Raw genomic sequence first — 19903 nt, 5'->3', positions numbered from 1 at the left:
ACTGTACCATCAGTGGGAAACTATGTATTATTGGGGTCACTTTCAGAGTGATTTGATAGAACGATAGAAACACAAACAGCCAAACAAACAAACAAAATCCATCCAGTAGCTCACAGACTCTCAAGCTTTATCTCAGGTAACCTTATGACGACTGTTTAAGCTCCTTATGATCAATAATCGATACATAATATGAACCAGATTATCCTCACATTGCATCGGGTGAATGCCTGACAAGAAAAACAAAATATATATATATAAGTAATTATTGTCAGAAACAGCAGATATACTTAATCTAGATTGATTTGAGCTTGATTTCACTTTTATCTATTTAATTTTAACTAATAGGAATATGAATAATAAGAAAATAGTTGAGAAGTAGCTGCTGCTTTGCTGCACAGCAAAGGACAGAGAAGAGTTGAAGAGAGAATCACTGTTGATTGAAATCAGTAAGAGTTTCAGTTTCAAGTACACTTTGGTGCTGATGAAAGATGTGTTCAAGGACATTTTTCTAATCCAACCTCTTGTATGGAACAAATATAAACTTCTTGAACCTGTCCTTTCTGGGTTTTATTTTTTATTTTTTATTTTTTATTCTTTGTGCTATGTACAGCAGTAAAAGGTCATCAATATCTATTTAGCGACTCTGAACACACTTGGAGCATACAGCACAGGCTTGGTGCTATTGTTAACATTAGCTACCATTATTGTATTCATGCATATTTTATTTTGTGCGGGCAGTACATTTTACATTTTATTTTATTTATTTTTATCCCATTTTTAATTTATTTTATCTTATTGCATCTTACTGTTCTATTGTTTACTACATCTCTTTGTATTGTGTTATGTATTTATTGTTTGTGCAGCACTTTGGAAACCTTATGTTTGCTAAAATTGTGCTACATAAATAAAGTGGATTGGATTGGATTGGGTTTTTGAGAATCGATGTATTGTTGTGTGTATTTTGCTGAAAGTTCACTGCAAGCTTCCACTGCAACTGCCAGAAACCAGAAAGGAGATTAAGAATATATATTTTTTTATATATGGTTGTTAAAGTTACTAAAACATAAATCATGTTATTGTCCAGGGGCACGATGGCTCTAAAGGTGACAAAGGGTCTATCGGGTTATCCGGCAATCCTGGAGAACCGGGATTAAGAGGTAAAGATGTAAGTAAATCCTGAGTGGCTGTTACAGTAATAATTCAAGTTGTCTGTATAATAAAGCACAATTCAGATGTAGTTTCCTTGCAAGGGTCCATTAGAAATTATTGCATCAGGAGAGAGCTCATATTTTTAATGAAATTAAGACATAAGACAAGAAAAATGTGATTGAAATGTGAGTTTTTAAATGTAAATATGTACATTGTAACATTGGTGGTAATGACTTTGTGTGCAGGGTGCACCTGGAGCTAAAGGAGACACAGGAGCTAAGGTACAGTCAGAATGTTTATATGATGCTTTAGTTTGCTTTGTTGGTCAGCCATGATGGCTTAAAGGCAGAACAATCATGTCCTCCATTTACTAACTTTAAGTGATTGTTTCGTTTTGTCTTTCACAGGGTGAACTTGGACCACAGGGAGAGCCTGGTGACAGAGGAATTAGGGTATTTCTTTTGTGTTTTTACAAGAGTAAAAATAATACGCATATGAAAAAAACAACAAAAACAAAATAACATATATTCAAGTTATTTTATGAAGTTCCAAAACTGTAATAGAAACATTCATCAGGGCCTCATCAACAGATTTTAGTTAATTCTGGCACAGAAGGGACTGATAAGTCAATATGTGCATTTCCTTCCACCTGTTTTTATATTCAATTCAATTAGATTTGCTAATAAAAAAAGTTCCAAATATTGCAAAAACATTTTTATGCTTGGCTGAGGTTGCAAAGTTGATGTATTGTTCAAATAAAAATGTGACAAAGTGCAAGAGAAACGGACTAAAACGGACTAACGTATCAAATTAATGATGGCATTACTCTTACTTACAGAAACTGTGCAGAAATTCAGTTATTTGTAGCCGAATCCAAGTTTTTTTGCTGCTGTCACAATGTTACCAACATTTCAAACCCAGCGATTGTTGTTTCTGTAGGTTATCATACGAACTGTTTTCTATAAGTATTCATACAAAATCAAACCAGTTTGAGAATTGCATCATGTTGGGCCTTCTTCTTCTACATATAATGGCTTTCCAACTGGAGAACTGTCACTACCTACTGCTTAAAAAAACAACTCCTAATAATCACATAACAGTTTATGTGTTTTTTGTGCCTGTTTTTCCTAAATTCAGTTAAAATTTGTGATGCATTTGGATGTAAAACTGGCTTATAATGTGGCAGAAACTTAATGGGAGTCTGCACTTTATTTGGACCAAATGTTCAGTTTGGTCAAAGACTTACCACTCAATAGGCAAGGCAAGTTTATTTGTATAGCACAATTCAACACAGGGTAATTCAAAGTGCTTTACATACACATTAAAACAGCAAAAACAGTCAATTAAAACAGGGAAATAGAAATAAAAATTTAAATAAGATCAAATAAGATACAGCAGGATAAGAAAAGAGACAAAATAATAAAAAGCACAAGTCAATATCCCAACAACCATGTCATTTTGTAACTAAATATTTTTTAATGACATGCACTGTGTTTGATCTGCTCTGTATTGCATTTCATTTTTATTTCCAACCTCCATATTCAGGACTATTATAGCTTCAAAATGTACAAGCTGAAGTGTCTGCCAGCACTCCTGCTGCGCAATTACACACACATTTACTCACAGCAGCATTTCATTTAACATGTTAAATTTTGTACCTACTTTAAGACTTTTGATGTAAACAGCAATACAAGACTAAGAAGCTGTTCTTCTTCCTTTGTTAATGATGATCAGGGTCCACTGGGGTTACCAGGGCGACCAGGGGACCCAGGAGAGAAAGGGGACACTGGGACATCTGGCTTGCCTGTGAGTTTTTTTGTAATTTTTGTGAAAAGAAGATCATTATTCCTTCAAGAAATAGACTTAAAGTGTTTCTTTTACTTCGTTTTTTGTGTAAGTTATGTCTCTTTTGCACCAAACCTTTTTTTTTTTTTTTTAAGGGTGCTGATGGAAAGAAAGGCGACAGAGGAGAGCAGGTACGTTTGTATTCACGATCCCTCTCTTTCCTCTCACTGACGAGCATGTTGATTGTTTCTGCTGGTTGACGCCTTTTGTTCACTCTTCTGTTTCGGTCGCCATCGTCACAACCTGCTCTCCCTCTGTGACTTCACGATTTTGATTTTTGATATGTTCACTAATTAAGTTTGGCTTTTTGTGTGTGCCACACTCCATCGCTCCTACTGTTTTCCCTTTTATCTTGCAGATATGGGTTGTGTTTAGCAGTGTGACATGTTAGATTTTTAACTTTTTTTTATTGTGCTCTTCTTTTGATCGTGCTGCCGTGGTCACAAAGGGAAAACCTGGACCCCCGGGAGGACAAGTAAACAAACCTCTATTATCATTTTTGACAGCTTCTCATCAGTTCAGCCATGTTTGACAAGGGCATTGGTTGTAACGAAGCTTATACAGAATTAAAAAAATAACAACACACTCCCATAAGACCTTGGGAAATAAATTACTGTTTTCAATCTGCTCAATTGTTTATTGTTTATTGTTTATTGTTTATTGAATGGATCCCCATTAGCTGACGCCTTGGCGACTGCTAGTCTTCCTAGGGTCCCTAAAAAGACATAGAAAATGACATACAAACAACATAAACAAAAACAGTACATACAAGAAAAACAATAACAAACTCAATTAATACATACATGCAATACTGTTAAAAAATTCTACATTCATATTTACCCGACAAATGTTATACTGCAAAAAACATTAATTCAGATGTCTATAGTGTCCATATCAGCTGTATACACTTATAATTTTGTCATTTCATTAGAGAACATTTAAAAGGAAGAATCATCCGGCTACAGATATAGCAGAGAAAAATAAATAAAATAATAAAATAAAATAAATCGCAACATATTAGTAATCATTCATTTGGTGTAATTCATCCATACATTAGCAATGTAACTTGTTATTTCTGTTTTTTTTTTGTCCAACCAGATTGGTGGAGACAACAACATACTGACCAGAGTGATTAAGGTAACCTGATGATTAGTGTGCAACATGATTTATTTTATTCAGTTTATTTTTCTTTTTTTAATGAGGGAATTAAGTTTCTCTGCCCTGCTTATCTCTCCTTTTCTTCAGGGTGACCAAGGAGATCCTGGTGAGCCTGGTGTGAGAGGAGAAACAGGTCTGCCTGGACCAAGAGTGAGTATCCTGTCATTATATATAATAAACACAGTCGCCCATGAAGTTGGAATAAAATATTTTTACCTCTTTCCATGAAATGATTGTGACAATGTGATTTATTATTGACGGATAAAGTGTATATCTTCACAAAATGTGATTAATCAATATCTTCTAAACATATCACAATACAAATGAAACCACAATTAACAGAGGATTGTGCCTGAAAACAAAATTATTCCAACTTTATGGGCGACCGTAGTTAGCAGTGCATTCCCAAAAAGTATCACATGGAGCTCAAACAATAAATCCATTAATTGATTAGTCAATTGCCAGAAAATTTAACTGCAACAATTTCGATAACCAATTAATTATTCGCTGGTTCCAGCTGCTCAATTGTCTCACAGCTTTTAAAATTACAAACGCCTTGCGACCTCTAGTGGGTGTAGTGACCCTTAGATTGATAACCAGTGACATACAGCAACAATATTTAATTGTTTAATGGAAAATATGGAAATCGAAATAATGGTTAAATGACAATAGTTAGCCTGTATGTATGTATTCCTGATTCATTCTGGTGCATTTGAAATTAATCCGGCACACCCTGTCCATAACATTTAACTCTGTAACTCTGCAGCATTTAGCTCTATCAATAATACCAAAATGCTTTGAATGACAACCCTCCTCTGTCATCAAACCTCATCAAAATCACATTATCACTTTTCTTAAAATCATCCCAGTATATGAATATTTGTGTTTGTCCTCAGGGTCCAGAGGGGAAACCTGGACTACCAGGATCATCTGTGGTATGTGTATACATCATTCATTTAAATAACATTTATTGTGGTACCGTAAGTATCAGCAGTGATGTGTTGAAATAAGCAGCTGTTCGATTTGCAGGGTGGTTTTGGAAGAGATGGGCTCGATGGTTTACCAGGCAAACCAGGACAAAAGGTTATACAAACACACAGTTTTGTTAAAATGTTAAGATCTAAACATGAGAACTGTTTTGAGCTTTGTGCATTTACACTTTGAGCTTACTTACAAGATGTTTTATAATAACTGCAGGGTGACCTGGGACAAAAAGGAGAGCTTGGACTGGTGAGGATACCAATGGTTTTTTTTGTGTGACATTCTTCTGTTTAAGAGCTGCAACAACAGAAAAATAGTTGCCTATTTTGATAAGAAATAAGTATTTTTCAAACTATTTTCGATAATCATTTAAGTTATTTTTCATGCAAAATGTTAGAAAATGCAGTTTTCAGCCTCTCAAATATGAGGATTTTCTGCTTGTCAACATTGAACTATTTGAAGAGATCACCTTGAAACAGTTTCCACTGTTTTCTGACATTGTATAGACCAAAAGAATAGTAAATTAATGTAGAAAATAATTCATTAGATGAACCGATGAATAAAGAAAATAATCGTTAGTTGCAGCCCTGTTCTGTTTACTATGTTTAACTACCAATGAAGTAAAATTTGCTCAAATATCAGAAACAGATATGCTTTTTTTGATAAATGTAACGTCTTGTATGTGTTTTGTTCCAATATTTTTACCTCTTAATACCACCAAGAGTTTATTAAATAAAAAAATTGGTAACACTTTACAATAACCATCATTTATAAATGGTAAACAGATAGTTTATTAATGTTTAATCATCATTTATAAACCGTATATAGGCCATTTAGTTTAACTAACTAAATAATTTATAAATGGCAAATAGATGGTATATTAATGTTGTAGTTTATAGCTACTTTACCATTAAGAAACAATTAAATTATAATTAATTGTTTATTAATAGTTTAATTTGCACCCATTATATTCATGCATATTTTATTTTATGCGGGCAGTACATTTTACATTTTATTTTATTTATTTTTATCCCATTTTTAATTTATTTTATCTTATTGCATCTTACTGATCTATTGTTTACTACATCTCTTTGTATTGTGTTATGTATTTATTGTTTGTGCAGCACTTTGGAAACCTTGTGTTTGCTAAAATTGTGCTATATAAATAAAGGGGATTGGATTGGATTGGATAACATCTTAACACCATATTAAGTATGTTAAAGATTTAGAAAAGATTCATATACATTTAAGAAATTGGTTGAAAACATTTAAAGATTAAATATGTAGTCAATTGTTAATAATTGGTTTATAAACCATCTATAAACATAACTTAGTTGGTTATTGTAAAGTGTTACCAAAAAATTTTTTTTTCAGAAGGGAGACAAAGGAGACCCAGGACGTGTCGGGATTGCTGGGATGCCTGGTTTACCGGGAACTCCAGTGAGTATCGCTCTGAATCAGGACACCTCTAGCTAAAAGATTACCTATCCATCCTTTATGTGTTTCTAACGGGAACATTAAAGCCAATATAGCATAATGTATTGTTGTTTCAGGTGTGTAATTAGCATGCGCCTTCTGTTTTTACCACCATAATAATCGATCTGAAGAATATCTCCAGAGATTATGGTTGTTTTATTTCCTCTGCTCCACAGGGGAGACCTGGCATCGACGGGAAGAGGGGCCTGCCAGGAAAAGATGTGAGGAACATTTTCATCTAACAGTCACAGCACTGTGCTGTGTGATACCCACTGGATTCATTTTAAGCTTAATGTCTGTGCTTATTTGATTGTTTTGATTAAATTGTTCAGATTTTTGTCATTATTTTCAGGTGAATTATTAAAATTGGATTTCCTTTTTTTTTTTTACAGGGAGAAGGAGCGCAGAAAGGAGATGAAGGCAAAAAGGTCCTAGAAATTCATTATAACCAGCTGAAATGTCTCTAAAGTATTTTTTTGACGCAAATGTTAACTTTTCACTCATTCCAGGGGGATAAGGGAGACGCGGGTGCAAATGTAAGCAGCTTTGAGATAAAACAAATGCTATATTTGTGAGAAAACTGAGAAACTTGAAAGTGTTTTCTTCGTTTTTCAGGGTAAAGATGGTGGTAAGGGGGAACCAGGACCTCCAGGTTTGCCAGGAAGGCAGGTGCTAGTCACATCAGAGGTAAAAATCACCTGCATTGTTAATGATTAATTAAGCAGGGAGGCTGAAAAGCAAGAGATTAAACTGTGTATTTATGGTTGTATCTATAATATTTTTCACCTTGGCTCATTTCTGATTACTGGTAATTCAGGAAACATTAAGCAGGTGCACCAAAATGCGTCTGGCAGCCTTAACTTTACTCATTTTTTACTCATTTTCAGGGCGCCACCATCGACGAAATCCGAGAAGCATTTCCAATCCCAATGGGTCCTCCAGGAGCTACTGTGAGTTTGATGCTTCCACATAACACGTTTATGGATATTTATAGCTCAAGAATAATGGCGCATTAATTCAGCTGTTGCATGGCATAATTCATATTTTGCCTGCAGGGCATGTGAGTCATCATTCAGCGATGACTATTGTGCTTTTATTGTGGGCTGCAATGAGTCGTGCCATTATCTGCGAACAGATATGGCGAGCTTGATGTCATGCATTGTAGATGCATGTTCCAATGTGTTGCACCTCTGTTTCTGTGTGTCTAGGGTTCACCGGGAATGAAGGTAAGACGGTGATGGGGTTCATACTTCATAGTTTAATAAAGACAGAAATGCTGGCTCTGTTGCTCATTTGTCTTTTGTTGCAGGGTGATAAAGGAGAAGCGGGCCTGAAAGGACACAAGGTAGTTTCATTATTATCCCTCAAAAACATATGTTCTGTAAATAGAAAAGGAAATTGCAATAATTTTATTTACTTTAATGTCTCCGTAGGGTGATGCAGGAGCTGCTGGAAAATCTATTGAGATGAAGGTAAATACAGTAATACCTCCTCTGGGATACATGTTCTCATTTTGCACATTTAAACAATGTTTTTTTCTCTTCTTTAGGACATTGAAGTAATGTTTGAAGCCTACGGCATAAGGGTGAGCTCCGAGCATGACACAGAATACATTTTGAGGTTGATAGAATTTGTAAAAGTCTCCCAGTTTGACCTTCTCTATGTTTTCTTTTCTCAGCTGCCTTTGCTGAAGGCTTTGATTGACAGGCTGCTGCAGGATGGGATAGAGGAGCTGCTTCAGGTGCTCGGCAACTCCAAGAAAAAACAAGAAGAAACTCACACCTCCAATGTCATCGCTGAGTACACAGTACGTAAACTTGTGTTCGAGAGTTTCAGAACATTTCGATCAGGAGTCGTTAGTATCCATCAACTATTCTTCAGGAGATCACATAATCTGACACAACAAAATGTTTTTTGCTGTTTGTGATGTTTCAACAGAGTTCAGTGAAGTTTGACCTCACCAGCCAGCCGCTGAAAGAGTTGGACACCATTGAGGACGCTGATTTAGATGGACAGCTTTACAAGTCTTTGACAGTTGTAAGTGACCTCAAAAACTCAGTATTGAGTCCTGAATAGGCTAAAAACTTTCGTAATGTGCTGAATTGTATCTTTATTTGAAATAGTGACTGACAGAAAATTCCTGAAACAAAAAAATGTTTCAGGAACAAGTAGTTTATAACCCCTTCTCCTCAGATTTTTTTAAAATGTTAAAATCCGGAAGACTTAATATGAGTGTTAATAGACAGAAAAACAGGGAACAAGGTGCCTTGATTGATTAAACTCTGGCCAAACTTGTACAACTTTATTGTGACTCATCATGCAACACATTACAAAGAACATTTAAATTGTATAAAAGAATCGGTAACGCTTTATAATAAGGTCCTTAATAACCATTAATTAACAAGTAATAAGGCATTGTTCTCGCTTTAGATCCGCTAGTTGCAAAAAGCATAGTTAACTTATAGTTAACTTATAATAGATGAGCAATAAAGTATATTTTAATATCAATAAGCAAACAAAATAAGATTAATAAAGGCATGGCAAAGACATAATGGGTGGGTCATGGGTGTTTGTAATGCCATTATTAACACTTATATAAGCTTATAAACACATAATAATGTTAATAAGCATCTTGTAAGGACTTACAAGGGCCTTATTACTTGTTAATTAATGGTTATTACAAGGACCTTAATATAAAGCGTTACCGAAGAAACCTTTAACATTACACTCAGATTTTCACCTTCTAAATGCTAAAGGGTGCCTTGTGCCTTGATGAAGCATCTGATGAGTTGTGATACCGGGCTGCTAAATGTTACTAGTCCAAAACTGCTTATTCTCTCACTTCCACTAACTCTGTCTTTTATTGTGAAGGACCCTTTAAATGAAACCGCTGAGGGTCCGACTCTATGGTCCATTACCACTCTGGACAGAGAGCTGGAGCTCGACAGGACTGTCACCAAGTTAAAAGGCTCCAGAGCGAAAGAGAAAGTAGTCGGGGACAGTGACACAATATCTTCACTCAAAATGAATCTGACTGTTGTCAATTCTACTTTCAATTCTACTACGAGCCAGGAGGTAAGCACGTTTTACGATATCCTAAACTGCAGAACACATGCTGAGTTCATTAAACATGTTCATAAATTGACGTAGTTTAAGCTCATTGTACATATTCACGACTGGCAGTTTCTAAATGTGAACACAGCAGGATCTTGGTGTCGTGCATTCCTGACATAAAAATGATCCTGTAAAACAAAATTCATTATGTCGATAATTATTGTGATCTCAAACATGTGTCATACCTCAACATGATGTGAGGAAAAAAAGTTAGTTAGTTTTCAGTAAAAAGTATTGAAAACCTCAAGGAGACACAGTTTTTTTTTTCCACAATATTTTTACTGAATTTTACACATTTATAGACAGCAGTGGAACATGATCACAAAGTTACATTTCTCATAAAAAAAGATACATCACATTTCACATATTCCACATAACACAAGTAAATTGACAAACAAAACCAGACAAAACAAAACAAAAGAGAAAAACAACAACAACCAAACAAAACCAAAAAAAACAACAAAAAAGCAAACAAACTCAGCACCTCACAACCGAGTCAAGGCGAATGCGCACCCTGATTTGCAAAGGAGACACAGTTTGTGTTTTCTCTCATTGATGTTAAACTCCATGTCAGACGGTTTCAGGTTTACCAGAAACGGTGGCGGAGACGGTTCTCCTCACTCAGGAAGACTCCCTGAAGAAGAACGCGGGACAAAAGAAGAAGAATAGGGAACGTGGGAAGGTAAAGCGTCCACGGACATCTAATCGGTTTTCTCCTGACTGATCAAAAACACGCATGAGTATTGTTTCATTATATTCAACATAAAACACTCTCCGGTCATTTTTAACAAGCTGTAATTATGTTTTCTGATTGATCTTTGATAACTTAAATGTATATAATTAAAGGAGCATACTAGTGTTGCATGTTTTAGCTCACCGTGCCTACCTTCCAAGTATTTACTGATTTCAATTAATGCCACTAAAGTCTGAAAATAGACTACTTTCAACAATTTTGTGAAAAATTCTGTCCGCAAATACTGTCAGTGGCTTCCTGGAAGAAAGGACATCAAGGAAATTTTATTTATCTATATTACAGGTAAATCAAATGTGCTTGGAAGGAGTCTCTGTCCGTCTGTCCTTCACTTTTCTCAACAACCTTTCATCCGATCGGCTTCACTCTTGGCAAGTGTTTGCTGAGGACTCAAGGAAGAGGAGAGTGGAGTGTGAAGCTGTTTGGATGAGCTGTTGAGCTTTTGAACAGGCTCTGCAGTCGTCTAATCCAGGGGTTTTCAAAGTCTCAGACTGTGGGTCTCCTCAGACAGAGAAAGTCTTCCCTGCAACCATTTTTCATTTACTAGCTAAGTTTCAGTCAATTCCTGGATGCCTTTGGGATCATGATTCATATTTGACCCCACAGACACTCAACAATTGAGGTAAAATCACCTTATATAGCTTTTGACAACAACAACAAACAAGACAGACTAGTCTTCTCTTAAAAACACCAAAATACAACCCATATTAACGTTTTAGACTTACCTCTAGTGGCCATAGTAATGATGAACTAGAAAATTTCCTCTGGGGAAATTCTGAAAGGGCCACGGGGGCTACTGCCGGTGTGTGTACACTATGATGAGATTCTACAGAGATTTCAAACTATGCCCTTTAACCTCAAAATGTGAGGGAGAAGACTAATTTTCCTACGTTTCTATGTATAAATTATTTCTGTAGAGTGGAATTTGCGGCCTGGAGCGCAGTTTTCAAATTTATTTTTTGACAGTTTTTTCTCTCCCTCTACACTCTGGCGATGATGTCACACACTGTCACACGAACATTCCGTGCAATACACACCCATTATAATCTCAGAATTTCTCCAGAAATGATCATGGTCATTGAACAGGGATTGATAAAAAACTATATGACCTATCGAAACGTGGATTAATACACCGATACACAAGACTTGTGTCTACTGTTTAAAGTTTAAATGGAGTCTCTAGGTGAAATTATGCCGGAGAAGTAGACGTTTAAAAATCTCCAATTATTGTTCTTATTCGCTCATTTTTTTCCCCATGTGAAAACAAAAGTAAAAGATGTGATTCAAACATCACAGAACTTCAGTTGCCTCACATTTTGTGCATCACGTTTTTACGTAACTTTTTTGCCCTTGTAACTACTTACCTTCCAGTAATGTACTTTTACGTACATTTATTTACTGTCTGCCTTTTTTAAAGCCTTACCAGGAATTTTTTTTGCCCTAAACCTAGATCAGTGGTTTTGTAGACTAAATTCAACGAAACTGCAGCCTTTTTTTACAACAATTAATATAATGTTTGCACTATTTTAAGAACGCTCCGCTCTTGACTGCTCATATTGGTTGTTATGGGTGTTATTGACAAATGACCTATTCTGTCTTTTATGTTTGTGATCTTGTTGAAAAAAACAGTCTGTCCTAAGGAATTTATTAGTTTCTGACTCTGGGAGAGTGGAAAAACAGTAAAATTCCCTAAAACACTACTTTATCTTTGAACAATACTCAGTTACCCCATGTGATCCTCTTAACTAATCTTATATCTTATATTCCAATCACTGAACCTATCCCGAAACTCTTTGGAGCCCCCCTCATACTTTTAAAACCTCTGGTCTAATTAATGTATGTAATCCCTCAAAGTTGATTTGATTTGTAATAAATGGGCTGAAACATGCAAAACTGTCAGTGTGATCCTAAACAAATAGGTCTAAACCGTTTGATAACTTTAACACAAAGGGCTCCTAAGTATCTTAATATAAAGGTGTTGTATTAATGTTTGATAATAATTAACTACCTATTCCCCTCTTGAATATCTCCCTCAACCTACAGTATCAACCTGTAGTTTCATACTTTTGATCATCAACGTCTGAAGCATGAGAAACCTTTATCTCTTCTCTCTCTGACTGTGAACTTCTTAACCAGGGCAAAGGAAATAAAGGACGGCATAAGAGGCAGAGACAACGCCTGGTAAATGTCCTTGAAGGGGTCCAAACTAAACCTGAAAACTAAACCTCACTTTTGCCCCCAACTAAAACGACATAAAACCCAACTAACACAACCATCTCACGCTGCAGAATCTAAATCTGACACTGGCTGTCGCTAACATCCCATTAACATAACATAAATTGTGTAGAAATAACAGCTTAACCCATAAGAACCCATGGTGACACCCATGTAACAAACTTTAAATCTTCTATAATCTCTCATATTCAGTTTTATGCTTCACCTTAACTCATTAAATCCCTAAGCGACACATACTCAACACCCTGGTGTGGTGGTTATGTGACTTTGACAAGAAGTGACTTCTCCAAAATGTGGGTGTTACTGGAAACAGAAATGTGAAAATTTTCAAAAAGCTTATTTTTTGTTACAAGGCTAAGTTTAAACCCATTTAACAATTCAAATCCATTAACAGGGTGTCCTGTATTGCATTTAACTTGTTCTGACCATATTTCCTGAACAAATTAAAGTAAAAATTTTGATATCAGTTATGGAGATGCAAAAGAAAAAGGCAAATTTGTGTCTCTGTAAGCAGAAAATGTGTGTAGTTTTTTTCCATTTTTAAAATAAGAACTATCATAAACATAAATACCATAAAAGCACAATGTAACATATATGTCACATCACAGATATTTGACATTTAGGGGTAGTATTTTCTTTAAAAAACATCAGAAATGTGTCACTTATAGAACACATCTTTTAAGGATAACTGGGTCTGGGTTCTTATGGTTTAAGTACTAAAACCTCATAAAAGTAATCATAATAAACTAACATTTTTTTAAAAATATAACAACAGAATTAACGGGTTTAAATGGTGCAGATATAAAGTCTAAAAGCATGCATGTGTCTAAACCTCCATGTGCTTCATATTATATTGATGAACAGATTTGTTTAATGGCTTCTTTTGTAGTCGCTTGGCATTGTGGTCTTCCAGCCATTGACACAAATGATAAATTATGATGTGTAACAGTATCTTCCCATAATTATTGTCACTTCTCCTTTGTCTAAAGACAAGTGATGAGAACAAGCAAGAATACGAAGAAGAAGAAGAAAAAGAAGAAGAGGAGGAGGAGTTTTATAACGGCGAAGAATACACTTATGAATACGAGGTAGGCAGCTGTGGCGGTGAATGACTAATTCATGAACTGTGGGAAACTTTAGTTTAAAGTGATGATTGATGACATGGGGTTGTTACAGATTTGGAGCGTTGTCGTGGTGGGTGGCTCCTTGCTAACAGACCTGTCAAAACCATAATCAAATAGTTTCTTCTTTTAATAGCAGCGTCTCATGTGTGCCCACACTAAACGCTGCAGAGAGTTGATTAATGACACACCCACTACCTGAATTAATCATTAAGAATAAATTACTTTCATTACAGCCCACTGCATCTGCTGTGCACATCATCCACCAGAGTGTCCGTAGGTGTTTAAAAGTTGTAATGCAATTATTATTTTTTTTGTTTCTAAACAGGAAGAACTTTCCCCAGACGACCCTTCAGCATCTCCGGAGAGCGAAGACAACACGCAGGTAAATTTGCTTCAAACAGCATCTGTTTCAGCAGGGTTGGGTAAAAACATTATGATTTATTTCTATGAGACACAGAATAACTTTGCAGAGACTCAAACAACCACAAGAATGACCAGAAAATAGACAAAAAGGCAAAAAAGACACAAATCTACTACTACAAAAATAGCCTTAAAAAGGCAGAAAGTTACCTCAAAGAGACAAAAAACTATGAACAGACGAAGGACAACTACAAAGAAGTGCAAAACAGCTGAAAAGAGACACAAAACCACCTTTAAGTGATTCAAATTACTACTACTAGAAGTTAAATGACTGAAAATAAGAGACAAAAAAACCACCAAGACACAAAACTGCTACTACAAGAAAGCCAAAAATTGCCTAAAAGAGACAGAAAATAACTTCAATTGAGACACAAAATCATAAAATTTTCACTACCTGAATTAATCATTAAGAATAAATTACTTTCATTACAGCCCACTGCATCTGCTGTGCACATCATCCACCGGAGTGTCCGTAGGTGTTTAAAAGTTGTAATGCAATTATTATTTTTTTGTTTCTAAACAGGAAGAACTTTCCCCAGACGACCCTTCAGCATCTCCAGAGAGCGAAGACAACACACAGGTAAATTTGCTTCAAACAGCATCTGTTTCAGCAGGATTTGGGTAAAAACATTATGATTTATTTCTATGTTGTTGTTTTTTTTTAATCATGTGCAGCTTAACAACCGGCATCCAGTGGATAAAAAGGTGGAGCATTAATAATTCTGTAGCCCAGATGATAACAAAAAGTAATTCACTGTTGCAAGACTGTGCTCTGATAGAAAGGAAGCAGAGGCAGCTGAGCTCAGTTATGAAGAATAATAACATATTTATGCTGTTTCTCATCTTTGTAGAAGGAACAGTTACCCACACACAGTCCTGCCCAGTTAGAAACATCGGCGGGAACCTCCAGTCTTCCTCTAAGCTCCTCTACAGACAGACAAATACAGGAACAGGTGAAACAACACTTCATTTATCAAACGCAACAATGGTTTCTTTAATTTTTACATTATTTCTTACATATTGTCTTACAGTATTGCTAACTTTTTGAACACACACATAACAACCAAAAAATAAAGTGAATCCTTCATCCCAATAGGTAATATTGAATAATTGTCCATACATCACCAAAAATGTACCTCCATTCTCCGTCACCACAGTAGTAGAGATACAGGCTGAAACTGTTTTTACACTGATATATGGATTCTTTATTGTTTATTGTTATTCTTTATTGGCACATCCACTCAGTCTGGTGTTCAGTAAGAGCACAGTTTATATAGTAAACATTTTTGCTATAACCACAGAAAAAACAGACACATTTTCATGACTATTTACATTGTAGATTCATCAAAACTATGAATGAACACATGTGGAATTATGTACTTAACAAAAAAGTGTGAAATAACTGAAAACATGTCTTATATTCTAGTAAGCAAAGGGTGGTTACTTTGAGGAATCTAAAATACAAGACATGTTTTGTTAAGTACATAATTCCACATGTGTTCATTCATAGTTTTGATGAATCTACAATGTAAATAGTCATGAAAATAAAGAAAACGCATTGAATGAGAAGGTGTGTGTCCAAACTTTTGACCGGTAGTGTATATTATGCTTCTATAACCCCTCCCTGTTTGACTTTTTTTAAAATGTATTCCTCCAGGTTGTCTTAACAACCACAGAGTCACGATCTGAACCCGCTGGCGATATAGAAAAGGTACGGGCCGCAGCTGGCCTTGTTGGTGTCACGTTAATAAACCCTGTGCTTCACTTCTGAAGCAGCGTTTTCACTCACTGTCACATTCTTATCTTATCTATCCTTTATTGCTATGACCAGGATGAAGTGTCACTTCCCACTCCTCCCATCACAACAGAAGAGCCAGACAAGGTAGAGAGCTTTGATTTGATTTGAAATGCTTGAATCTTAACTGAATGTTTCTGAACAACCCTTGCATGCCCTTGAATGCAAATCTATTTTATTTACACCTAACACAAGATGCCTGAAAGTGATGGAAAAGTGCTTGAAACAATGAATTACTTGCTACATTCTCAATTTCTCCCTATTCTCACAATATATTCCATAAATAAACCCTTATTATTATCTAAATAATAAGCACTCGGCATCCTATCTCAAGACCCTCTCTTCTTTCCACTTACTATGAAAATTTCACCAGTGGAAAAAACATATATTTATATAACGTGAGTACAGTGTGAATGAAAATATACCATGATAGACATTCAGAGCATGAGACACGAGAGCATTTCTGAGCAGCATGCTTTGAGCATGATTTCTTTGCAGCTTGCCTGAAATTGTAGCCTAGTTCGAAACTATTTACTGGCAAAGAAACAATTCCAGAGAGTTACTTTTAATACTTTCTTTCTCTTATTTTTTTTTTAAACAGGACATCTCTTAAGTCCCAAGAGACTGTGACGATAGGGTGTTAAGCATTCATAAGAAAGCACACACTACATGGAGCGTGTGAATAAACTGAACTGTTTTGCTGGTGAGGAGCCCTGAACCTGACCCACGTTTCATGAGGGAGGACTTCTTTCCACACAGAGACGATGTCACTCACCCAAACCTATGGCCAAAGTTCATATCATGTCCAAGGGCTTTTTGTTTTGAGTGGAGCTCTGTTAGAAATCAGGCACAGCTGTTAAAGTATCAGAGTTGTTTCCTCGTGTCCGGGTTATTTTCATTCTTCACTTTGTTCATTGTAAACCCCAGTGTAGCCTTGTCTTCAACTCTTACATTATTTATTAAGACAAATATTCCTCTGTAACAAATATCACATTAGATAAAATATACATTTTGTGGAACCTGGTCTCACAGAACTCACGTGAAATAGCCACGGATTTCGCTTAACTCAAAATCCGTGGAATAGCCACGGAGTCGCTCAAATTTCCGTGAAACTGACACGGATTTCGCTACAATGCAAGTTAAAGGCAGTCATATCCCGTGGCCATCACATTGATATTTTTTCCTATTGGTTTGTTCCAAGTCACATGACTTTCAAGGTCCCGGCGGTCAGAACAAAAAACATGGCGGACAGTTATCTCATTTTTAGTGAAAAAAATCAATATTTTGACTTAGTTTCTGCATAAAAATGGATTTTGATCACATTTCTATCGAGAAATATATGTTTTATTTTCTAAATATTCACTCAGTGAATGTACATAATCACTTTGTATGTTGGAATAGCCACGGGATATGACATTCATATCATTAACTTGCATTGTAGCGAAATCCGTATCAGTTTCACGGAAATTTGAGCGATTCCGTGGCTATTCCACGGATTTTGAGTTAAGCGAAATCCGTGGCTATTTCACGGATTTCTGTGAGACCATGTTGTTTTGTGCCAACAATTTCAATACATATTTCCTTTTGATGAGTTGTACTGAAACTTTATTTATTGAAACATAGAAAATATGTTGTTTTTGTTCACCAAATGCCTTTGAACACCAATGATATTATTCAGAATGTAGTTGTACTATAAGCATATCTGTGTTCAGATCAAACACTCTTTTCACTGGTGAAATTTTTGTTTTGTCTGTTTTTAACCTCTCTGTGCATGTATCCTTCAGTAAAACATGTTGAAATAACTTTCTAAGCAAATCTGTGTCTTTCTTTCTTACATGTGTACCATTATGCATCAAAGCACACACATTGTTGCTCCCATGGATGGATTGGGCTGCAAAATGGGCCAACCGGGCACAGGCCCAGGGCTCCCCCGGCCTTCAGCTGGTAAATGTCACTCAAAGAGACACATAACAACCAGGAAGAGACTTAAAATGGCAACAAATAAACATAAAACATCTACAATGAGACCAAACAATCACAAAAAGATGCAAAGAACTGCAAAGAGACACAGAATAACCTTGCAGAGACTCAAATAACCACAAGAATGACCAGAAAATAGACAAAAAGGCAAAAAAGACACAAATCTACGACTACAAAAATAGCCTTAAAGAGACAGAAAATTACCTCAAAGAGACACAAAACTATGAAAAGATGAAGGACAACTCCAAAGAAATGCAAAACAGCTGAAAAGAGACACAAAACAACCTTTAAGTGATTCAAATTAATACTACTAGAAGTTAAATGACAAAAAAAACACCAAGACACAAAACTGCTACTACAAAAAAGCCAAAAATTGCCTAAAAGAGACAGAAAATTACTTCAATTGAGACACAAAATCATGAAAAGATGAATAACAAACTTCAAAGGAATGCACAACAGCTGCAAAGAAACACAAACCAACCACGAAGAGACTTAAAATGGCAACAAATAAACACAAAACATCTATAATGAGACCAAACAATCACAAAAAGGTGAAAAACAACTGCAAAGAGACACAGAATAATAAGAAATGCAAACAGCTAATGCTAATGCTAACAGCTGCAAAGAGACACAAGGAGATGCAAATGAATTCAAAAAGTCACATGACCAGAAAGACTAACAAAACGACCATAAACAGACACAAAATGACATCAAACAGATCCAAAACTACTACAATGAGATACAATATTACCTCAAACAGACACAGACACAACGAGACACAGAACAACAACAACAAAAAGAGAGAGATGCATAACAAAAAAATAGGCAAAACAGCTACAAAGTGTCTTTTTCCTGTGTAGAAGTGGTGGGGCCTTTTGCATGTCTGTCCAGGGGTTCATTGTCTCATAATGGACCAATGACTGAAGCTTTTTGACGAGTAGCATCTATATGTTTTCTTTAATTTGCTCATGAGAAGTTTTGGGGGGCTTGACAGGTTCCTCGATCCCGAATCAGGGTGAAGAGAAGCGTCCACTGGCCTGACTCCATGGTGAGTGTCAACAGGTTTTACAAAAGACATATTCATGACAATAAAAATGGTAAAACTGGGTTAGCAAAAAAATAAGCAAATCTATTGGTATAATTAAGAGGATTAGTAATTTGGTAACTACAAACTGTCTTCATACACTTTATTATAGTTTAATTTATCCAAATCTTTCATATTGTAATATAGTTTGGGCAAGCACCTTTCCTACTACACTCCATAGAATTTTGGTTCTTCAGAAACGTTTTGTTAGGATGGCAACCCGATCTGAGTCACATGTTTCATCTGTAGCCCTCTTTCAGAAACTCCAGATATTTACTGATCATGACATCAATATTTCTCAAATGTGTTTTTATTTTTAAGGTATATTCAGATCATGAAAACTTTCCAAAGCACTTTAAGACTTATTTTTAATGTAATTCTCAGATTCACTCTTATTCAACGCGTCAATCTTTAGATCTTCATCCTCCAAGATTTCTGACATGCAGAGGTCAATTTATTGTTCAATTTAGGGACCAAATTGTGGAATACCTTTTCCCATCTGGCAAAGGACTCCATCTCTGTAAAATGCTTCAAAAGATGTCTGAAAGCTCATTTAACTGCTGTTTTGAAATTCTAGTTCATACACAAATACACTTTTTTAACATGTTCATTTTTGTTTTTAATTGTTTTTGTTATTGTCATTATAACTTGTTGATGTTGTACATTTGTTTTTTCTATTATCAGTTTATTACTTTCTAATAACTATGAAATTTTAGGTGGAGGCTTTAAATAAGCCCATCTGGGTTTTCTGCCTCTCCCTGCACTTTACATTATATGTTATCTTTGTCATT

The 19903-nt window shown here is 35.6% G+C and overlaps 1 long non-coding RNA gene across 1 annotated transcript; it reads left to right on the top strand.

Annotated features, from left to right (window-relative positions):
- The first annotated feature begins 14956 nt into the window (after positions 1-14956).
- Positions 14957-17075, top strand: LOC131961051 (uncharacterized). The gene is made up of 4 exons (XR_009389823.1): positions 14957-15206; positions 15911-15964; positions 16085-16135; positions 16650-17075. It is a non-coding gene; the product is annotated as an uncharacterized LOC131961051 (long non-coding RNA).
- The last annotated feature ends 2828 nt before the right edge of the window (positions 17076-19903 follow it).

The sequence above is a fragment of the Centropristis striata genome, chromosome 22 (assembly GCF_030273125.1).
Source record: "Centropristis striata isolate RG_2023a ecotype Rhode Island chromosome 22, C.striata_1.0, whole genome shotgun sequence".
NCBI classification, from domain to species: Eukaryota; Metazoa; Chordata; class Actinopteri; order Perciformes; family Serranidae; genus Centropristis; species Centropristis striata.
Note: the sequence above shows the minus strand (reverse complement) of the source record. Positions and strands in the feature narration are given on the sequence as shown.